The sequence below is a fragment of the Mauremys mutica genome, unplaced genomic scaffold (assembly GCF_020497125.1).
Source record: "Mauremys mutica isolate MM-2020 ecotype Southern unplaced genomic scaffold, ASM2049712v1 001319F_np12_obj, whole genome shotgun sequence".
Taxonomy (NCBI): Eukaryota; Metazoa; Chordata; order Testudines; family Geoemydidae; genus Mauremys; species Mauremys mutica.
Window position 1 is genome coordinate 31678 of NW_025423164.1, and position 23373 is coordinate 55050.

The window sequence follows — 23373 nt, forward strand, 5'->3', positions numbered from 1 at the left end:
CTCAGCTTTTAAGTTGCCTTATGTGCCAGGACCCATATGCTGTTCACAGCCACACAGGGATTCCCAGAAGCTGTGGCCATTTCCTGGAAAGGTTCCTTTCCTTAGCAATCAGGAGAGAGGCCACATCGGCAGATGCAGAAAGCGCAGTCTCTGGCTGCCAGGAAGTGCTGTGGGGCCAGGTGCTGAGAAAGCCCAGAGGGGGAGCAGCAGAGATGGGGGAAGAAAGAGAGAGAAGCAGTGAGGACAGAGTACAAGTGTAAGGAGAGTCTAATCTGGCTTATACACGACCCCAGTGGAATTGGCCAGCGGAAGGATCTGAGTCCCCACCCCCTTACCCAGAGGCTGCCTGACCTCAAGGACTCTCTTTCTACTCTCATGTATGGCAGAGACCTTGTATCCCTAACAAGGCTGGGCCCAGGATTCCTAGGGGGCTTGACCTCCAATCTTGCCATGATCACTTGAACGGGGGCTACAGTGTCCTCACTCTGGGGTACTCGCTCCGCTCTGGGCACTTCCCTGACCCACTCCTCATTGCATGTGCTTCAAGCAAACGCCATTTATTACCCAGCAATCAATGTAAAACATAAGGAAAGATGGGAAAGGAAAACACGTCACCCTGTTCCGTGGCGCAGGGAGATCACAACCAGCGTCTCTGGAGGGTCAGGGCAGGTCACAGTCTCTCCCTCACATGTCCCAGGCCTCCTCCCCAGGCCCTGGCTGTGCTGCAGGGACACCACGGGCTGGACACTTGCTCTGGCAGTGGCCACATGCTCTAGGTGACAGGCCCCTTGTTCCCAGTGTCAGCCCCCATGTAGGGGATATGATCCCCCCAGCCCCAAAAGTCTGGCCTGCAAGATCTCTTGACTGGTGGCATCTCCTTGCACTGGGCCTTCTGCCCAGGGTCCCCCTCGCTCTCCCACGCTGCTCACTGCACCCACCTCCAGCCCCAGTGCTGCTGCGGCTCTGCCTCCAGCTCCCTGGGCTGCTCCTCTGGCTCCGCTTGCTGCAGCTCTTCTCCCAGCACAGATCTGCTCCCTGGGCAGCTTCTACAGCTCGTGCTGCTGCGGCTCGGCTCCTAGCACAGATCTGCTCTGGTTCTCCCTGGCTGGTGCAGCTCTGCTCCCCGGCTCTTCTCGGGCTCCTGCTCTCTCCTTAGCTCTGCCCCACTCTGGCCCAGGCAGTTCCAGCTCCCATGGAGGATGGGACCCCTGGCCTGGTGACTCCCTCATTACACTGCTTGGCCTGTCAGTGCGGCTAACTTGGAGCTTTGTCCTCTCCCCATTGCCCCTGGGGACTGTCAGTCTCAGGGTCCTGATTTCCCAGTGGCCCTTCCCCCTTCTATTGGTGCTGGGAACTAGCCAACCAAACCCCCCACTAAGTTTTAGTAAGGGGCCAACAGTCCCTTACACGAGCCAGCCCCGTGAGAGTCACCACTGTGCAGAGAAAGCAGTACAAGCTGGTCCCATGGTGTAACGGGCAGCACTCAGGACTCTGAATCTGGCAATTTGAGTTCAAATCTCAGTGGGACCTTGTGTTGGCTTGTGGTAAAGCCCTGGAGCTCACAGTGCTCAACTTCCCTGTCTCCAGCTGTGCAAAAGCAAATCTTTCCCCTCCTGCTGGGTGACTTGCCCACTGGAGCCAGGTCTGATGGCCAAAATTGGTTGGGGCTCTAGAACTTGTGACCCTGATGCCTGTGGTTTGACCAGGTGGTTGGGATTCTTGCTGCATTACATGAGGCCCACAAGTTTGGCCATTTTGCTTGCAGCCACATGTTACCTCTTGTCCACCTGGCACTTGAAGAAAGGAGGGCCAGGGCCAGGCTTCATAGTCAGGGCTAGGCAGGAGGGAGGCAGAGTCCCAGGCTGGAGCCCAGCACCTCTCCTCCTCTGGGCACCTGGAGCAGAGGCAGCTGGTGCTGACAGCTCCAAGGGAAGGCTTAAAAGCCACAGAGCAACCGAGGGCAGGGCCAGAGGAGGGCAGGACCATGCCTATGCGTGGCCAGCCTGCTCCCTGGCATGCCGAACCCCCACTGAAGGCCACCCACAGACCAGCATTCGTTCAGCGGCCAGCATCACAAGGCGGTAGGAAAGCAGCGCCAGCCCCTGAGTGGGGCCTCTGACCGTTCCCACTCAAGGGGCTCCTTTTGGCGGTGGGGCAGGAGATATTTCCCCCAAGAGGCTTTTTCCCAGCTGCTGAGAAGCACAGAAGTACCCAGTGTTTGCTCTTGTGGTGAAAGGGCTTAATACATTTAGCCGGCCTGGCTAGCTCAGCTGGCAGCACCTCTGGCTCTAACTCTGAAGGTTGAAGTTACAGTTCCCTGTCTGGGTGCTTGGGGCTCCTCTTCAACAATACAACACACAATCTGCTTAAGCCCCCACCCAGTAACCTGGGTAAACTAACCCTGGCCACTGGGTGCCTCTAAGAGGTGATACTTTCCCCACTCACAACCACTGAGTGCAGGAAAGAAACTTTAATAAAAACGAGGATAATCACCTTGTATTAACTTGGGAAAACACCACAATCAGGATTCATAACACAACACTATGAGCAAAACACCCCCCCCCCAGTGCGCTGGGTAGTGGCCTTTTGCCTCGGGCTCTTAAATCCAGACCCCAGAAGCTCTGTGGATGTGCCCCTCCCTTCACTGCACCTCACCCACAGCTGCTGCCCTGGGTCAGTGAAAACCCAGAGTTCACCTCTCACCTCCTGGGAGGAAAGCCCCTTTCTCCCTCCGCTGTCTGGCCACATTGCCGGCCCCTTGCCGTTCCACCCTGTCACCGCTCTGCTGGCCACCCTCTCTGCTCTGGGACGTCTTGTGGTCCCACCAGGAGCGGAACAGGCTTCCTAAAAGTAGTGGCCTCAGACCCCGAACAGTAGCCCCACCCCTTCTACTCAACTCCACGCCCCTGCCCCACCCCTCTCCCCAACGCTCCCCTCCTACGCTGCCTCTTACCCCCAGACCACGCCTCCCGCTCACTCCTCCCCACCCTCACTCGCCCTTACGGTCATTACAAAGTGGCAAGGCAGAGCCCTCCCATTTTTAAAAGCCCTGGGGTGTTGTTCCCCCCTGTTCAGGCACCCCTGGGGCCCTGCACTTCACACAGCTCTCCCTGATTTCAGCTGTTAGTGAGGGAGCCTCACTGCTAGTGCAGACTGGGCAGTTTCTTGCATGAGACACTTATAGGGCAGTGCTGAGAGGAGCTATGCTGAGGTTGTGAGTTCAAGCCTCACCTAGAGCACTGGTTTTCATTAACGAAGTGGTGTCACCCCCTCATTTGGCCTGTAGTCCAGCCCTGGGGACACTGAGGAGGGGCAGAGTCAAAAAGGCCCCCTTCACTTATTACCTCCTCTCTAGAGCACAGGTGAGAATCTACAATCCTTTCTCCCCTCCAGCCCCTGGGCCAGGATCCCTCAAGCAGAGCCTGGAGTCCTGCCCCTGGCGTCTGTACTATTGACAAAGACAAAACTCTCAAATCCCGCCTGGTGCGGGGAGCCAGGTTTGCTCTTCAAATTCTGGCGTTGGTACATTTCCAGGCCTGGGAATGTCCCACAACAGCATTGAATGGGAAGCTGCCTGCAGAACAGTTACACTGCACAGAGCTCCTGTGGAGGAGGAGTGGGAATAGTAACTATTTGAGGATCGTTTGGGAAATGAGCCTTTGCTGACAAGGTTTGTCTCTGTTCATATTTCACCTTCAGGGGTCATGTTGAGGGATCTTTAGTGTATTTTTGTGAGGTTAATAACTATCTCCTCAACTTTATTTACTCAACTTAAAAATTGGTGTCACTTGATTTTTGCATCTCCCTGTGAAAATACAACTGACGTGTGGCTTTCTACAGGGGCCATGATGTTATAGTTGAGGAATTCAGTCTCTGTACTTCTGGGGGGAGTGTTGCTTTTTTACAGCTGCCTCATGCCCAGGCACACCGGGCTGTTAGCTGCACCCACAGTCCTTGCCAGGGGCCCCTGCTGAACCCTGGGGGCTGCACTGCCGTGCTGGGGTGACTCTGCAGGTGGAGAAGCTGCTGTGGAGCAATGTAGAGCAGGTGCAGGAAGGAGACGGGGTCACTTTTCACATTCTGAACTGCACAATTTTCCAAATTTGGGACTAGATTCATAGACTTAAGGTCAGAAGGGACCATTATGATCATCTAGTCTGACCTCCTGCACAATGCAGGCCACAGAATCTCACCCACCCACTCCTGTAACAAACCCCTAACCTATGTCTGAGTTATTGAAGTCCTCAAATTGTGGCTTAAAGACCTCAAGGTGCAGGGAATCCTCCAGCAAGTGACCTGAACCCCACGCTGCAGAGGAAGGCAAATGTCCGAGAACAAGTCTAAGGGGAAGGTGAACGCAGAGCAATGACACTGGAGATGCCCAGACCTCCAGTGGGGGCAGTGTGGAAATTAATAATGGGAAGATCATTTGCAAAATTGGTCGTCACTGACAAGATTTGTCTCTGTTCCTATTTCACGCTATGGTGCTAGTTAGAGGAATCAATACAGATTTTTTACTATATTGATTAAACACTTAATTTTATTTAACCAAGCCAAAAACTTAGTGTCACTTATTTTTTCTCTGTCCTAGCAAGAATGAATTGAATTTTGTGACTTTCTGGAAAGTGCAGCGAGATTAATTGTGGGGAATTCAGTCTCTGTGTTTGTGAGCTGATGTTTTCCTCTCACAGGTCAGTGCCTGCATTGAAATACCAAGAGGGATCTAAGGGCTGGTGTACGCTGGGCACTGAACTGGCAGAGCGACGTCTCTCAGGGTGTGACACCCCCCCAAACCCATCTAGTTAAGGTGATCTAAGCCCTGGTTAGATAGTGCTGAAGAAAAGGAAGAATTGTTCTGTCCATGTAGCTATTACAGGGATGGGAAAACTCCTCCAGTCACTGTTTACTCCAAACTGCTATAGCGGTGCCACTGCAGTGTTTTAAGTGTAGACAGAGTGAAACTAGATCTGGCTCCAGTTTGCACTGTGGATGCTCAGGTACTAAGACTACAATAATAACAACAGTGCAGCACTTGCGTAGTTGGCAGGATTCGAACATGCGCAGGGAGACCCCAATGGATTTCTAGTCCATCGCCTTAACCCCTCCGCCACAACTACTTGAGCTATACTTGTTTCACTACATGATGATTCTGTTCTCACTGAATTGTCACTTCAAATTGTTTGCTCAGACCAGCTTCCCCAGCACACTCATGGCTGCATTAGTGTAAGTGTGTCCTTGGGTGAACAGCGAGAATTCCTGCCCATTTCCCTTCCGGTTGGAGCAGGATGGGAGAGTGTTTGTGTGAACGACATTGCTGTAGATTGTTGTTCATTCCCCACTCTGACAATTCAGACAGTCCCTTTCCTAGTCAAATCTCCAGCACATCGTTCCAATAGCAGGGGGCAGGATTTCTCTGGGGCACTGAGGGCTGGTGCGTGAATTCAGTCTTGCATTTCACCCTTGATGTTTCATGGACTAACAGCAGCAGCAGAAAGAAAGAGCCGAGCCAATATCTCCCTGGCAGGGATGCAGGTGCCACGTCCCCTCAGTCTGACCGTCTCCATTGCAGGAGAGAAGGGTTCACTGGAATCGAATACCCTGGCTCAGACCAGAGACACAGGGAGGTTTTGCTGTTCATGGATCTGTGTAAAGCAAATTTTGTCTCTGTGTGAAACTGAGGTCGGAAATGAAACGTCCACATGGTGGCCCAATGCTCTAGGAAATGTGGGTGAAGGACTCAGGCTGAGAAATGATTTAACAGGGGGTTGTATTTATTGCCCCGATTAAAATCTATGGCTAAAGGCAGCCACTGTTGTTAGTACTTGTACCTGTGTTGGGACACCTCAGTGGGTGTCAAGTCCATTGTCTTCACCAGGGGCAGTCGATTATTTTATCAAGATACAAATTTCTTGGTCAAGGCCTAGACTCCAGAGAAAACAATACACTGCTGATAAGAAGAAGTACATCAAAAGATTTTGCAGCCACCATGGGCATAACTATGATGTGTCGTGTTTCACTCTTTATACCTGGCGCCACCTCCTTTCCCTTTAGCCTTGAAGTTGACCAAGGGCAAAGCTGAACATCTCCTCAGATACCAGGGAGCGTTTATGTCCATTCCCGTGAGCTACACAGGGGTTTGATGTTGCTGCTTTCAGTCCTCTGGCTCTGGCGGGATAAGGAACAATTCAGGCTGTCACTGAACTGAAGGAGGAAGATCAGTTTGTGACAGGGAGAGGGACGCCTCCTCTTAAAGGTGTTTGTCTGGCTGGCAGTCCTGGTTCCCAGGTCTTGCCCGTGGGGCTCCAGCAGTTTTGGGACCAGGTCACTCCCTTGGCCCCACCTGCTGCCCCCAGGCGCTCCCCCCCAGGGGCCCCGTCAGTGCAGCGGAGCTGAGCAGCATCTGCCTGCTCGCTCCAGTGGCTGCCGGCCCCTCCCCATGGCAGGGCAGGGTGGGGCTGGGCCTCCGCGCGCTGCCCCTGCCTGATCACCCCTGTGGCCAATGGGACCCCCAGCCCACCCTGCCTTGGAGCCCCAGGTAAGCGCCACACTCCTGACCCCCTTCCTGAGCCTGCACCCCCATCCCCAAACTCTCTCCCAGAGCCTGCATCCCCTCCCTCCACACCCCCCAGCTCCCAAACTCCCTCCCACAGCCTGCAGCCTCTCCCTGTGCACCCCCAAGTTCCCAAAATCCGTTCCAGAGCCTGCACCCCCTCCCCCTTCCCACACCCCCCTCCCGCCTACCCCAATCTTCCTCCCCCTTCCCGCAACCCCACCCCTACTCCTGTTCCCCCTTCCTCCTGCCCTAGCCCAGAGCCTGCAGCAGCATCCAAACTCCATCCCAGAACCTGCACCCCAGACCCCCTCCCCAACCCAAACTCCCTCCCAGACCCTGCACCCCAATCCCCAGCCCCAGCCCAGGGCCTGCACCCTAGACCTCCTCCCCCCACCCAAACTTCCTCCCAGACACCAGCCTCTTACCCATTCTGCACCCAAACTCCCTCACAGAGCCTTAGGCAGGTGAGGGGCAGAGTTTTGGGGGGCGGGTTCTGGGCAGTATGAGTGACATTATTGGCCCACTGGGAGAACTGGAGGACTGGCCCTGGCCCTAAGGTAAATTGAGGTTGAGACCCTGCTTTAAGGGATTGGAGCAACGCTGGAGAGACTGACGGGCAGGGAGCTGGGGAGCTGCGAGTGCTCCAAGGAGAGTTGTTGTTGTGCTCTGGTGACACAGAGCGGGGGTGGGGAGTTTATAAGCTGTGGTGTTTGTATAGCGAGAAAGTTTACTAACCCCCAGGTTAAAAACTGTCCCTGCTCTGGGCTATACATGGCGCTCTCTGTTGAGAGTAGAGTTCAGTGGGTGAATGTTTCCCTGCAGGGTGATGGGTTCCTAATTCCAATCCAAGTGATCCCTTTTAAAAACTTTTTCGAATCAAAATCGATTTCCAGACCCATCTCCAGTATGTTCAGGAGTTCGCTGAATGGGGGCAGGGGGCTTGAAATGAATTTAAACACTCAGCATTTTCCTGTGCAAATGAATAAAGACCTAGCAGAGCTGTCCAGCAGCTGAAATCAGTTCCAGTCCTCGGCGTCTCTAAGAGGGACACTCAGTAGCTGAGGCACGTGGGACACCTCTGTGGTGAGGACAGGTGAAAAAATGCTGGATTCAATGAAAGCTGAGCCCATAGGAGGGGAAGGTAAACGGCGGCACCACACAGGGTCATAACACTCAGACACGGGGCTTCACTGTCACTGCCCCTGTGTTTTCCATCATTTCTATCCTAAGGAACACACCATCCCCCACACACTGTCACACACAACCTTCTCCCCTTGAGCTCCATCCCACCCCACCACTACCCCTACCCCTCTCCCCCACACACGCCATGGCACACAGCCTCTCGGTGACTCCCCAGATGGGGGCTTGTCTCTGCAACTCCCCAACAGGGGAGCAGAGAGCCGAAAGGGCCACAGGAGACCAATGGAGCTAGGCAGGGATAGAAAAGACTTCCCCTCCATTCCCTTCCCAAGAGTCTCGTTAATCTCCCCCATGGGATGTTCCAGCACCGGGTGGGCTCAAAGCACCAACCTTCCCCTCAGCAACGGAAGGGGGAACCAGCTCTATCACATGGAATGAGGCTCCCCACCTCTGCTGCTGCCATCCTGCAGCCTTTAATATGGATTTGTTTTAGCTAATGCAACCCCCCCACTCCGCTAATCCATCCATGGAACATGGAGACAAACTCCTGAAAAGAAGACTCAGTGGTGCAATGGGTTAGTGCCCAATACTTACAGAGCAGCGCTGAGTGGAGTCATGCTGAGGTTGTGAGTTCAAACCTCATTTATAGCACTAGTTTCCTTTAAGCAAATGGCTTCTGCCAATCATTTTGCCTGCAGAAAATACAAGTGCAGCTCAGAAGACACCGAGGTCCCCTTGTTTTACAGAGAGCAGGGCAGATTCCACAGATCTACCAGGCTCTGCTCTCCACCAGCCGCCTGTGTCAGGAGGGGTCAAGCAGAGCTCAGAGCACTGCCCCCGACTCCCCCTCAGTCTTTGCTCCCCAAACCACCTGTGTGCTCACCCTCTTCACTGTGAGACTCAAACCCTGCCTGGCTTTCGGTATGTTGGGTTTTTGTTGTCTGTCGTGTTGATGTGCATGTGGGTCCTGTATAATTTTTGTGGATGCCTTGCATAGTTTTGTGTGTGTGTGTGTGTGTGTGTGTGACTTTTGCATGCAGATTGTTTTTTGCTAAGTATTCTTTTGGTATGTGGTTTTTGTGCTTTCTTGTTGTGGGCTTTTGCTGTATTTTTTGGTGTGGATTTGTTCTATGTTTTGTGTGGCTTTCCCTTGTGTGTATATGGCTCTGTGTGCTGTGTGGGTTTGGTTTTTGTTTATGTCTGTGTGGGCCTGTGCAGACTGTGATGTTCTCTTTCTCTCTATTTGTCTCTCTGTTTGTATCTTCATGTGTAAATTCACTGGAACTTTTCAAACTCTCCACAGCTTTGCCAATTTTCACCAGGAATTTTACTCATTAACAAATTCTCACTTGTTCCCTACCAGTTGGTGACCATTGCCCCAGGGGCCTGTCAGTCTCAGGGTCCTGATTTCCCATTGATCCTTCCCCCTTCTATTGGAACTGGGAACTAGCCAACCAAAAAAACCCCACTCACTTTTAGTAAAGGGCCAACAGTCCCTTACACAAGCTGGGCCTGTGAGGGAGGGAGAGCTCAGTGGTTTGACTATTGGCCAGCTAAACCCAGGTGTGTGAGCTCAGTCCTTGAGAGGGCCATTTAGGGATCTGGGATAAAAATCTGTCTGTGGATTGGCCCTGCTCTGAGCAGGGGGTTGGACTAGATACTTCCTGAGGTCCCTTCCAACCCTGGTATTCTATGATAGGGTCACCAATGTTCAGAGAAACTAGCACAAGCTGGGCCCGTGGTGTAATGGTTGGCATGCTGGAATCTGAGTTCAAATCTCAGTGGGACATTATGGTAAATCCCTGGAGATCCAAGCGCTTTCCTATCTCCAGCTGTATAAGAATGAGTTGTTTACCTTGTGCTGAGTGACTCATACCCACTGGAGCCAGGTCTTTGGTTGGAATGGGGTCTAGAAGTGGCTATGGTTTGACTGGGTGTTTGGGATTTCTGATGCCCACAAGTTTGGCCCTTGTGCTTTCTACCACACTTTTCCTCTTGCCCACATGGCGCTTGAAGAAAGGAGTGTCAGGGCCAGGTTTCATAGTCAGGGAAAGGCAGGAGGGAGGCAGAGTCCCAGGCTGGAGCCCAGCACACCTCTCCTCCTCTGGGCACCTAGGACAGAGGCGGCTGGTGCTGACAGCTCCAAGGGAAGGCTTAAAAGCCACAGAGCAACCAAGGGCAGGGCAAGAGGAGAGGAGAACCATGCCTATGCGTGGCCAGCAGACAGCCACAGAGACACCCAGCCAGGCTGCTCCCTGGCATGCCGAACACCCACTGAAAACCACCCACAGCCAGCTGCTGATGCTTTGTGGCCAACATCAGAAGATGGGAGGAAAGCAGGGCCAGCCTCCTGGTGGGGCCTCTTACTGTTCCCACTCCAGGTGCTCACTTTGGCAGTGGGGCAGGAGATTTTACCCCAAGAGGCTTTTCCCCAGCTGGCGAGAAGCAGAGAAACACCCAGGCTCCCAAGGTGCTATGTAGCAAGTACCCTCCAGCACAGGGACAGGCGCACACTTGGAAGAGGGAAACTGCTCCACACTCTAGCCCGGGCAGCCGCCCATTTTCTTTGGCAAGTCAGGAAGGGCAAAGGAGAGACTGGAAGCACCTGGGGCTCATGCCCCAGCCTTTGTGACGCCCAACCCCCAACTCCTTCCCTGGGCTCTAGCTGAAGCCAGAGCATTGGCCTGAGCAGCCAAGAAGAGGTTCCAGCCCTGAAGGGAGCAGGACTTTCAGTACAAAGGTAAAATTGCACAACCACGAAGGGACTCGAACCCTCAATCTCCTGATCCGAAGTCAGATGCCTTATCCATTAGGCCACGTGGTCACAGGAACAAAACCTTTCCAAGCACTTATTTGGAAAAGGCAGACTGTGTTTCTCAGGTCCTCTACTGAATGGGGCCGAGACTCTCTGGGCACAAGAAGTCGAGTTCCCAGCGAGATGTGAGACAATTCTCTGGAGCCAGGTGCAGGACTTTGGCAGGGAGGCTCAGGCATGAGGGATTGGGGTGCAGCGGACAGACCAGCTATCTAGGTGCTTAGATTTGGTCTCACTGAGGAGGAGGAGGAATCCTGCTGACAGGCAGTGGCTGTGGAGAAAAAGAGGGATCTCCAGGCTGCTCAGGTCTCCTTCTTCCAGCTCCTCATCTGGCTGAGCTGCTCCACCGGCCTGGACAAGTGCTCTGCATGCACAGCAAATAGCCCAAGAGCCATTGCTGCCCAAACCTGTGCTGGGGGGTGAGCTTCTGTCTTCCCTGTCCCATCTGCCCTAGAACAGACCTCTAGATTGAGAGAGACAGTCAACAACTATTAAGGCTAAGATTATATAAAGGGGGTCACAGAAACTGTGACTTTCAGAGATCTCAGTGACATTTTCCGCCTCAGCCCTGGGGCAGGAAGACTGGGGCTGTCGGCCAGTGGGGGCCTCACAGCTCTCAGCCACCAGTGGCGGAAGGGGCTCCCACAGGCCCATGCCACCACGGATGGACCCCACAGCTCCCAGCTACTGTGAGCAGCGGGAGGCCCCCAGAGCTCCCAGCTGTTGTGGGTGGATCCCAGAGCTCCCAGCCACCACATGGGACAGGGGGACCCTGGAGCTCCCAGTGCGGTGACCAGGTTATAAAGTCCGGTCAGCGGTGCTGCGGGGCTCAGGCAGGCTGGTCCCTACGTGTCCTAGGGCACCGCGCTGTGCCCTGGAAGTGGCCAGTAGGTCCCCCCTGCTGCACCGCTGACCAGGAGCCACCCGAGGTAAGTCTGCACCCCAACCCCCTGCCCCAGCCCTGAACCCCCCCAAACCCAGAGCCCCCTCTTGCACCCCAGAGCCCTCACCCCCCTGCACTTCAACCTCCTGCCCCAGCCCAGAGCTTCCTCCCACACCTGGAACCCCTCATCCCTGCCCCCACCCCAGAGCCATCACCCCGTCCTGGACCCCAACCCCCTGTCTCAACCCACAGCCCCCTCCTGCACTCTGAATCCCTCGGCCCCACCCTGCAGCCTGGAGCCCCCTCCTCCACCCCAAACCCCTCATCTCCCCACAGCTCCCACAGGCAGACCCTGGGGCTCCCAGCAGCCATGGGTGGCCGGGGAGCCCCCCCAGCCCCACCCCACTGCCTATGGACCCTGCAGCTCCTACGAGCGGACCCCAGAGCTCCCAGCCGCTGCGGAGGGACCCAGGGTTTCCCAACAGGCCTTGATGGCGGGAGGGCCCCGCAGCCCCACGTCATTGCTCACAGACCCTGCAGCGCCGCAGCCCCGGGAGCTCCCGGCCGCCCCGGGCAGGAGAGGAGCCCCCGGCGCTCAGACACCGCAGGCAGAGCCGGGAGCTCCCAGTCACCGGGGGGGGGGTGTGAGGAGCAGCCGCAGCCCCCGGCCAGTGCAGGTGGCCCCGCAGCTCCCAGCCGCCGCGGGCGGGCGGACACCAGAGCCCCCCGCTGCCATCGGGACCCCGCGGCCGCCCCGGGCAGGACCCGTCACCCCGCGACCGGCAGGAAACAGCCGCGCGCGGAAGCGCCTCGCGCCCTGTGACCCCCCCGCCCGGTGCTGCGGCTTCTCGCGGGCGGCGCTGAGCTCTGAGCGCACAAGGCCCTGGCGGCTCCGCCCCGCATCGCTGTCAGACAACGTCACCAATGGGAGCTGAGCCTGTCAGAAACGTCAGTTGGGGAGGGCCCAATGGGAGACCAGCTTTCAGAGACCCGCCCCGCACGCGGGCCAATGGGAGACCAGCTTTCAGAGACCCGCCCCGCACGAGGGCCAATGGGAGATCAGCTTTCAGAGACCCGCCCCGGGCTAGGGCCAATGGGAGATCAGCTGTCAGAAAACACTAGGCAGGCCAAGGCACCAGCCAACCAGGAACCACCCACGTCCCAAGCACCCAGACAGCCCCGCCCCATCACCCTACACTCCCCCCAGCAGCAACCAGCACAGGGGGAGGGCTCATGTCAGTCCCACCAGTAACCCTCTAAGCATCTCAATACTCCCTCTCCGTTCTTAATTAGGTAGCGAGAACTGCACCTTCAGCCAATCTCCCCTGCCACTTCCCCATGTCTGGCCACACGCTCCCAGCTTAGGGTGACCACACACACACCCCGTCGGGGCAGGCTCTGCTCAGCCCGGCTCGCCACAGCCTGCACTAAACATGTGGGGCCCAACCCCAAAACTTACTCCTATTTTACCCCAATGGCCCCAAACTGCCGCTTTTAATATATGCAAATGAGGTGCTGCCATGCTCAGGCCACGCCCCAGCTCTCCAGTGGAGCCACCCGGCAGAGAACCAGGTGATATTTAAATTAGCCAGGACGTCGCTCAGTCATTGCCCTCTGCTCCCAGCAGGTGGCGCCGGAGAGCTCCGAGCTCGCTCCCTTCCCTTTCTCGCGTCGGCTTCAGCCCCCGGGTCACAAACGCACCAACCGGCGAGCAGGAGTGCGGGGCTGCTCCAGGGTGACCAGATGTCCCGTGTTTAAAGGGACAGGCCGGTTTGGCTGGACTTTTTCTTATATAGGAGCCTATTACCCCCCACCCCCGTCCCGTTTTCCACAATTGCTTCAAGGTCACCCCATGGGGCAGCTCTGCGGGGACGGACTTGCACACTTGGGATGTTAGTGCAAAAAACTCCCCCTGGGCTGAGTAAAGGGCAGAGACCTGCCCTGAGCCTGCCCTGAGTGGGGGTCACCCAAACCGACCCTCACTCGCCAGCAGGTGTCACCTGCTGCCTGGGGAAAAGGCAACACGCCCCCACTCCCCAGCTCTGCCTGGGCAGAGAGCCAATGAGAACTTCTATTAAAAGAGAAAGAGAATCAAGCCTGAGTTTGGGAAAACCCCACAACCACATTCAAATCTATGCTCATCAGCAACCCCCCCACCCCAGAGTACACTGGGCAGTGCTGTGCCTCAGTTTCTCACCTTGCGGTGTGACAGGCCAATCCAATGTTCCTTTAACAGACCCCTCCGCTCTTCTTCCCCCAACCCCCACTCCCCTTGGGCAGCAAAGCCCCAGGGGTGGGGGAGGCAGCGAGTGATACTTCAGCTTCTGCTGCCGACACTCCTTCAACTGGCTCTCGGTTTGCCCTCTTCACTCTGCATCGCTGCTGCTCCACGGCATTGTCCGTCACCCTGCTGCTGAGAGCTCCTGTGTCGCCATTTCCCCTGCTGCCACCTGCCTGTCTCCTGCAGCCTCTGCGCGGCCACCTAGTGGGGGAACCTCGCTACAAGTGCAGCCTGGGCAGCCTCAGTCATTGCAACACCATGGGCAGGGCGTGAACCGCCAGCTGGGGGAGACTAATGCCCTGCCCCGCCCCTTCCACCTGAGGCCCCGCCCCTTCTGCAAACACCCCTGTGGCCAGCGTACACCAGCCCTTAGATCCCTCTTGGTATTTCAATGCAGGCACTGACCTGTGAGAGGAAAACATCAGCTCCAAACACAGAGACTGAATTCCCCACATTTAATCTCTCTGCACTTTCCAGAAAGTCACAAAATTCATTTAGTTCTTGCTAGAACAGAGAAAAAATAAGTGACACTAAGTTTTTGGCTCAGTTAAATAAAATTAAGTATTTAATTAATATAGTAAAAATATGTCCTGATTCCGCTAAATAACACCATAACATGAAATAAGAAGAGACAAATCTTGTCAGTGACGACTAATTTCGCAAATGATCTTCCCATTATTAATTTCCACACCGCCCCCATTGGAGGTCTGGGCACCTCCAGTGTCACTGCTCTGCGTTCACTTTCCCCCTAGAATTGTTCTCAGACATTCCCAAATTTGGAAAATTGTGCAGTTCAGAATGTGAATAGTGACCCCGGCTCCTTCCTGCACCTGCTCTACATTGCTCCACAGCAGCTTCTCCCCCTGCAGAGTCACCCCAGCACTGCAGTGCAGCCACCCAGGGTTTTGCAAAAATTAATAATACAGAGTTTGGAGGAAAGTAAACATTTTTGAGTTGTGGAAATAGTAAAAGGCAACAGTTGTGGTGTTACAAGAAGGGCAGTTGTTGGTTTAATAATAAAACCCAGTTATATAAATGTAACTGTATGTGCAGCTCTGTGCACTCACGTTGGATGGAAGCTTAGTAATTAAATTATACAAGAGGGTCAGGTAAAGTGGCTGCTACCACCACTGTGTTTTGTCCCAAGAAGCATTTACAGACATTCTGAGGGGAAATGGGCAATTTTCCTGCAATTAGCAAGGAAATTTGTAAAAGGAAGTGGTATTATTATTATTAAGCACTAATCTGTCCCCACCGGGGGCGTGTGTGGAAATTGTTTCTTTTGTTTTTCAGACACTCTACAAGCAAGCTGGTGCCAGCAAAAGACTAACCCATAATACCATGGATGTATGTTTTGTGTTGTTTGTCTGTGGTGTTTGCCTTGTTGTTAGCATTGTTGTGTTTCAGTGAACAGAAAACCTCATGACATGGGTGGGGATGGCTTCAAAAGGCTGACCTGGGGGAAGATGTGTATGGAAATTCAAAATGCTCGACTAGGAGGCCAGCACCTGTGTAATAGCTACGGTGCTATCTGGAAGGGAATTGGCAGCTAAGGTGGGCCCCACAAGCCCTATGGGAATAATGAGAAGGGGATTTGCTCGCTGGGAATCAATGGAGGGGTGTGTAAAATGGTGTAAATCCAGAGAAGATGTCTGACTGTGCCCCTCCCTGATGGCCATGGAGGAGCACACCCAATGGCCCGTGGCAAGGGGTGGACAATTGGGTGTACTGTGTATGAGGTGTTTTGCTGGAAATGTACATATTACTGGGGGCACAATTACACCAGCCCCTAACCAAATTCCACACTACACACTGCTCTCTGGGCTTTGGCGCACAGATAGATCTGTGACTCTTACTGCTGTGAATAATCAAACCAGCGCATACAGCCTGATTCCACACCATGTGGTTAAGTTGGTTTGGACAATAACCCATTTCTCTGTGGACATTCAATGGACTTATGCTATGGACAAAAGCATGAAAACCTGCAGCGGCAGCGTGTGCAACTGCCAGCAACTGGGCACGTTAAGAGCTTGACCCCGTCGAAGGAGGAGAGGAGGTGTTTCGGTGGTGGCCAGGATGTTGGACCATGCTGCAGTGCTCAGGTCTCTCGGTGTTGCTGTGGATTATTACAGCGGCTGGTGTATTGCTAAGTATACTTGTGTTACGTTGCCTATGGAAATAACCTAGAAGTAATGGAGTAAGCCCCTCCCCCCTGTACTAGACAACCTGGACCCAACCTTCTCAGGCCCACTATAGTGGGAAGCCTGGAACGCTAATTGGAACAGGTGTGGCACGCCCGTACGAGAGGGGCACTGTACTACACACGGGGCAGTGGGACAAATGGAATATCAACACCTTCCACCTTGATGCCTGGCCCTATCAGGAAATGTGTCACCACATGTCCTATGTTTTGCTAAGAGGGAGAATGGAAACAGGGACACAGGCAAGGCTCTGTGGCGTCAGGGCTGGGATGGGGACACTGAGGAAGAAAACTGGAATCATTGTTTGCTGGAAGTTCAATCCAATAAACATCTAATTGTTTGCACCTTCGGACTTTGGGTATTGCTGCTCTGTGTGTACGCAAGAAGGACCCGCTAATGGGAGGGTGAAGGGATAAACCCTCTAACACATTTGAACCTCTTCTTTTCACACCGTTGCTCATTCTCACGGACTGCTTTGTCTCCAGACAGATCCATTCTCTTTCAGGACGGCCTTGCTCTTTCCCTCACCGAGGTGTGGGAGTAAACACTCCCCTTCCCTCTTGTCTCAGACAAACACTAGTATTAACTGTTTGCTACTGAGGGGTTTAGAAAGCATTTGTCAAGCTGCCATTTCTGGGGGATTTTTCCCAAGATCCAGTATTTTGTGTTCGAACATCTCCCAGCTTCCTTGCTGAAAATAAGGTCAAGGTTTCCTTGCAATATACAGGAAGAAGGCAGTTTTTCACCCCAGACGGGACTCGAACCCACAATCTCTGACTTAGAAAGCCATTGCCTTATCCATTAGGCCACTGATGAAAGAATGGAAATTCCATTTCCTAAATGCATATTTCTCATATTAACTTGGAAGCCAAATACCCTCTTTCTGCACCTTACAGAAATGTCTGAATCCCCTGGCAGCGAGGCTACTGGGCAGGTCGCTTACAGAGCTGAGCACCACCTTTCTGCCAGCCATCTTTAGAGAAGAAGGCTCTTTCCCCTGACAGCCACACAGCGCTGCCTAGCATCCCGAGAGCCTCCCTCGTGTTCTCCTGCAGCAGCCGCCTGCCGGTGTGGGTGGAAAAAGGGGACCAGGAAGCACTGCAGCCTCATTCCGGGACAGGAGGCCCTCGCCACGCCCAGGCCTGCCTCTTGCCTTCAGCCCAGGCAGCCAGAGGTGCCGGGGAGCTCCCTGGCAGGCCGCCACCTCAGCCAGGAAATAAGGAAAAGGGGATGAATGAAGAAGTCAGGAAATAACAAGGAAATGAAGAGGTTTGTCGAACGGGTTTCTGCCCGATTTACCATCTTCTCAGCTACCGCTCAAAGTTAAAGACCTAAAGTCGACCTATCGGCATAAGTACAGATGGTTAGATGGGAATTAAAAGGAGCTGCTGTCACTAGTGTTAGGTGTCTGCAAGCAGCATGCAGACCGTTTAAAAACACCGCAATTAGAGGCTCAGATGAAACGTTTGCCCTAAATCAGAAACGACAATAGGAGGACCAGCAGAATGCCACTCTAGGTAAACGGCCGAGTAATGGAGGCTGTTAGAGGCAAAAAGTCATTCCTCAAAATTTGGAAATCAGATCCTAGTGAGGATAATAGGAAGGTGCACAAACTCTGGCCTGTTAAGTGTCAAAGTGTAACAAGTCAGGCCAAGAAAGAATCTGAGAAGCAACATGCTAAAGACACAAAAGCTAAACATAAATCCGGTCAATGCGAGTCCTGGGCTGTCCCTGCAGAAAGGTGAACCCCTCTGTGGCTGGAGTGAGCTCCTCTAAGCCGACCTCGCTACAGACCTGCGCCAGGTAGTGCTCATTGTAAAAATGTTTCCTCTGACGGTTGGGAAAACGGGACCAGCGGTCCTCAGGCCGGCTGACACAATTAAAATCCCCCCCAACAACAAACATCATGCAGTCCAGAGGAAGGGAGCCTTTGATCTTCCCTCGCATGCCTTAACTGGGGACCATACACACTAATATAGCAGTAACCAGTGCCACAGAGCACAAAGCCCACCAGTAATGCCCTCCCTGGTCGGAGCTCCAGCCCCTTCTGTAGTCGCACCGCAAATATGAAGAACAAGACTCCAACCCCATCATTCTTCCCTGGCCAGGAGGCCCTTCCTCCAATCACCCTCTGCCCATTGATCTACCCTAAAGTCATGAATGTCCATTTCCTGAACACCCACCATGTCCAAGTCCAGCTGCTCCAAGGCACTGAACATCAAGCGCCTCCTCCTGGGCCCCCAAATCCCTGCCACCTTCCACAGGGCCACTTTTACAGATGCCCCTTCCCTGGTACTGCCCTCGCTCAGCTGCACAGAGGAGTTTTCACCCCCAGTCCCTGCCTGTCACTGCCCAGCAGCCCTCTGGCACCATTCCTGAGGGTCACCCTGCCTCGCTCTCTTCCTGCCATGTTGGGAAAGACAGATCCCATCTCTCCTTGGTAAAGGTCAGGTGGGCCAACTAGGGGCAGAAGCCCATTCTATGTTTTCCTACTGCAGAGCCCAAGATCAGAGACTCACCTTCAGTGCCACCCACAGGGGAGGCAAGTGGGGCAATTTGTCCCAGGCCCCACAGGGGCCCCATGAGACTACAGCATTGCAACTTTTTTTTAATGGAAGGGGCCCCCAAAATTGCTTTGTTCCAGACCCACTAAATCCTCTATGGCAGCCCTGCTCATCTTCGGTGCAGACACCACTGTGCTCCCAGAGAACAAACTGCCCCTGCACAAAGAGGGATGAAAAGACCTGTTAAAGCCTGGGATTGAACCAGGGACCTTTAGATCTTCAGTCTAACGCTCTCCCAACTGAGCTACTTTGGCACCTGCATGTGAGCATTTTGGCCTGTTGCCTTTCTGCCCAGGAGGTTTTTGCAGCAGTTGCACACAAAAAGGACGTCATTGGGAGCGGCCCATGAAGGCAAGACTCACTTTTGCCTGCCTTGCTCAGCTTGACTTGCTGCCTCAACCCGTTCCTGCCCTAGTGCCTGGGTTGACCTGGTGGTGGAAGGGGACTGGGGGCCAGTGGTGCGGGGAGGAGGTTGAGCTGGACCCTGAGCTAGACTAGACCCTGGCGGTGAGAGTCTGGCCACCACTTGCCACCCCACCCTGTTGTCCTGGCTTCCCCCACTGGGCATCATGTCGGGAGGGACATGGGGCTTCTGCCTTCCCTCCCCGATTTTCACACCGCAGAGGAGTGTGAACAGGAAAATGAACGGCTGCTCCACACCCCCACCGGAGGAACCCGGCGCCCTTAGCTGTGGGGAGTAAGAAGTGGCTGTTGGCTGACAGGGCCTGTCCCCGAGGAGCTGGAACAGCAGCTGCCGCCTCCCCCTCGGCTCCAGGCTGTGGGAAATGCTCATTGCCTGGCTGCATGGGCGGCTGCTGCTCCGTGCTCTGGAGAGCGTCTGTATTGCTCTGTCAACCCCCCGTCTTCACTGAGCCAGTCTGGTAAGGTCCCAAGTGCCCCCTCCAGCCTGGCAGCTGAGAGTCTGTGCAGACATCGGCCCCACTGCCAGCCCCACAGGCAGCAGCAGCACCAGCCCCCCCAGCACCACAGGGGCACTCGATGCACTTCCTGTGGGGAAATGGCTCCTTGGCGTCCAGCTGCTAGAGTGAGAGCCAGGAGAGAGCAGTGTCTGGCTCACCGTGGGGGAGAGAAGAGACCTGGTGAGTGCGGATCTCCCTCAGCCTCCCCCGCAATGCTGGTCAGTTGTATTGTCAATGTGATAGTCGGTGCTTCCCTTCAGGGCCGGCCCTAGAGGGATCCGGAGTAGGGGACAAATCCCCCCTTTCCTCCCCAGGCCCTGCCCCCACCCCTTCCCCCAAGCCCCCACCCCTTCCCGCCCTGCACCTTCCTGCCCCATTCCTTTCCCTCTCCCACTCTCCCTGCTCCTCCCCCTCCCCTCCCAGTGCCTCCTGCACCCCACTGAACAGCTGATCACTGGCAAGTGTGAGGAGCTTGTCAGCAAGGCCTGTAGTGGGTGGGGGGGAGCTGGCTGCCAGTGGGCACTGAGCACCTTTTTTTCTCTCTGTTGGTTCTGCAGCCCCGTAGCTCCCATGGAGTCGCTGACTCAGCTCCTTTCACATGCTAGAGAGAGGAGCAGAACCAGGGCTATGGCTGATCTATGGGGCACCAGGTGAGTGGCAGAGGCTTCAGGTGCTGAGAGTTTGCCCAACCCCTCAACAACACAGTGTGAGGGGGTGTCCCAGGCATCTCGATGAAAGGAGCAGAACAGAATTTACTTGGGGTGGGGAGAGAATTGAGAGTGTCTCAGGGGGGTTATACAGAGGTATTGCCCGGGTGAGAGACTGGCTAAAACACAGGCCTCGCTGTGAGCAGGATTTGAACCTGCGCAGGGGAACCCTATTGGATTTCAAGTCCAACGCCTTAACCACTCGGCCATCACAGCTGTGAGCACAAAACTGCCCCAATGCCAGAGAAACTGGTAAATAATCCCAATGCCCAGGCGTGAAGTCATCTGAACTACAGGATTCCCACAGCAAACCTGGCTCCCAAAGCACAGGGGGGATTTGGGGTTTGTTCTGTGTGCTTAGCCAGGTGCCACAGGAGTCTTTGCTGCTTTTACAAATCCAGACTAACACGGCCCCTCTGATACTCCTAGTGACACTCTCCAATGGATCCCCATCCTCCACCCACCTTGAGCTAGGTAGGAGCGGATCATCATTATCCCTACTTGAGAGAGGGAGAAGCTGAGGCTGAGAAAGGAGAATTGACTTGTCTTAGGTCACACAGCCAGCCAGTGGCAGAGTTGGGAATAGGACCCAAGAGCCCTGATTTTGAAACTAACCATCAGATCGTGAATTTCAAACACTGAATGACCTGAATAAAGTGCTCTCAGATGAGCTCCAGACCAACAACAGTTCACAGTAATTATTCAGCAAGTATTTGAGGAGAACTGCAATGTTAGAGAGAATCATGAACTGCTCAGAGACCATTAATGCAGCAAAGCATCAAAATTTGTCAAACATATAACAGGTTATGGCTTATTTCCTTGGTCTTAAAAGAGAACAACAAGGACCTGAATCTCCTCCCTGTCAATAACCCCCTGCTCAGCCAATCAGGGTAGAGACTGAGGACGGGAGGCTGAGGGTTCTCACCAGAGAGCCCAAAGGATGGCCCAGGTCAATGGTGGGGATCACTGCCCAAGCACTATTTCAGCCCCACATTTTTGGGTGGACCTCCCACAGTGGGAGCTGCAGAGCACTCCCCCGCAACACACACATACACACACACACACACACACTGCTCCTGGTGTTGGGAGGGGAACAGGTGAAAGGACAAAAGAAGCAAGAGACAAAGAGAAAGGAGGGAGGGATGGATGGATGGAGGAAAAGGTGAAACAGAAAGGACAAACCCTAATGACCCCAGTGATTCTAAGGGACAAAATCCCAGGTGCAGAATAAAATTCTGCCTCCTTAAGTTCGTGTTTTCCATGCCTAGAATTCAACTGTCACCAGATGGATCAGACTGAACAGGTTTCAAACCTCGAGGAGGCTTCAACCTTCTAAACAGGGATGGCTGTTTTCTAGTAAAATCAGGAAAAGGGAAGGAGAAAACTCGAAAAAGCTTCCTCCTGGCACTCACGTCCGTGAACCCGAATACTCTCTCAGTCCTCAAAGAGAGACCTGGAGAAGGAGACTTGCTGAAGCAAAGCCACAGGGGTCTCTGAGGTTTCCCCGGCCCCTCACCCCTGTCCTGCCTGGCTGATGTCAGCATCTCTCTGTGAGGTCACCACCTCCCCACCACCTTTGACCAATAGTCTGAGGTCCTGCAAAAGGCCTTTGTGATGGACAGCTTTGCTAGGTTTTTATGCATTTGGACAGCAAAATGTTGAGTGTTTACATTAATATCAAGCACTCCTGTATAGAGGAGCCCCTGAACATAATGGAGAATGGAAATGAAAATGTTTAACTTTTTAAAAAAAAAGAAAGAAGGTTATAAGAGAACACGGGGGTTTGAAATGAGGACTACGTGAAAACTGCAGTTAAGCACTCTAACACTAAGCAATATCCCCAATGACAACAGGAGTATGGAATCGTGATGTCCAGGACTTTGAAGGACAAACCCTGATTCATCGAGCTCCTTTGCCATTCCCAGACCACAGGTGGTTTTAAAAATGGGGTTTGATTAAACTTCTTAAATGTGGTAAACACCACAGCTTGCACACCCACCGATATAGCTTCTCCCACTGACATAGCTGCCACCTCTTGGGAAGTGGATTAACTGCACCCACAGGAAAACTCTCTCCCATCAGCATAGAGCAGTGGTTCTCAAACTGTGGGGCAAGACCCCAAAGTGGGTCATAACCCTGTTTTAATGGGGTCGCCAGGGCTGGCATTAGACTTGTTGGTGCCTGGGGCTGAAACCAAAAGTCTGAGCCCCACCACCCAGGGCTGAATCCCTCAAGCTCTGGTTTTGCCCTCCCCCAACTGGGGCAGGGCTCAGGCTTTGTCTCCCCTGCCTCTGCTCCGTGTAGAGGGGCTCGGTGTGTCTTTCTAGGGTCATGTAGTAAGTTTTTTGGCAAAAAGGGGTTGTAGTGAAAGGAAGTTTGAGGAACCCTGGCATAGAGCCTCTGAATATGTCTAGACTTGGCTCCCTGTGGCAGATCAGACACTGGAAGTACAGCCATGGAGACACCACGCACCAGCCTGGCCTAGCAGGCAAGAATCAAACCTCCACAGACAAGTGGCTGTTGTTTTCTAACCCATCTCCCTAAGCCCTCAGCCACCACCACTTAACAAAGGGGCTTTTCTACACTATGGTTCTGGTCTCACTGAAGGGTCATTTCCAATTGTTTGCTCAGACCAGCATTAGGGAAAATGGTGCCCTGGGCAAAGCTTGTACTTTGGCACTTCCCCATGGCCCCTGGACGATCCCCACTCCCCCTTTACCGCTAGCTCCTGCACTCCCAACCCTTGCACCTCCTTCACCCCTAACTCCTGCCCCCTCCTGTGCCCCCTTTGCCCTTAATTCCCTGGGCCACCACCCATTGCTCCTCTCCTGCAGCCCCTTCACATGGCTCCAGTGCTGGGGGCCCCGCACTTGTTCTCCCTTTCCCTGGGCTTTGGCATCACTAGCCCCTGCTTAGCGAGTAGGGTTCAGTGGTCCCCAAAATGTGGGGCATGACTCTTAGGGGGACACAGAGGAACATTCATGGAGTCAATGAAATTAATTGAGCTTCTTCAGTCTCTCGCTGCAGATATTTCCCTTGTTTTTAAAGGCAAAAATCCTGATCTTTCCAACGGGAGCTGCTGCTTCAATGTTCAGTTTGGGGAGGGATCTGGCTGCACTCAGAGATCTGCCCGCGGGTTACAATCTGCGATCCGAAGGGCCGAACACAAACAGCGTTTAGATGGGACCGTTAGTGCCGCCCCCGTGTGGCCAAAGATCAGAACTGACCAGCAGAGTTTACAGCTGGAGCCTGGGACGCTCCTGAACAAACTGGGCCCAAAGCCTCTCGCGTGGGATCCTCGCTGTGCAG

General features: G+C 54.0%; 3 non-coding genes across 3 annotated transcripts; all 3 read right to left on the reverse strand.

The window, feature by feature from the left end:
• Window positions 1-10444: 10444 nt before the first annotated feature.
• TRNAR-UCG lies at window positions 10445-10517 on the reverse strand. The gene has a single exon. It is a non-coding gene; the product is annotated as a tRNA-Arg (tRNA).
• Window positions 10518-18618: 8101 nt separating this feature from the next.
• Window positions 18619-18691, reverse strand: TRNAF-GAA. Its single transcript has one exon. It is a non-coding gene; the product is annotated as a tRNA-Phe (tRNA).
• Window positions 18692-20198: 1507 nt separating this feature from the next.
• On the reverse strand, window positions 20199-20280 carry TRNAS-UGA. The gene has a single exon. It is a non-coding gene; the product is annotated as a tRNA-Ser (tRNA).
• Window positions 20281-23373: the final 3093 nt, after the last annotated feature.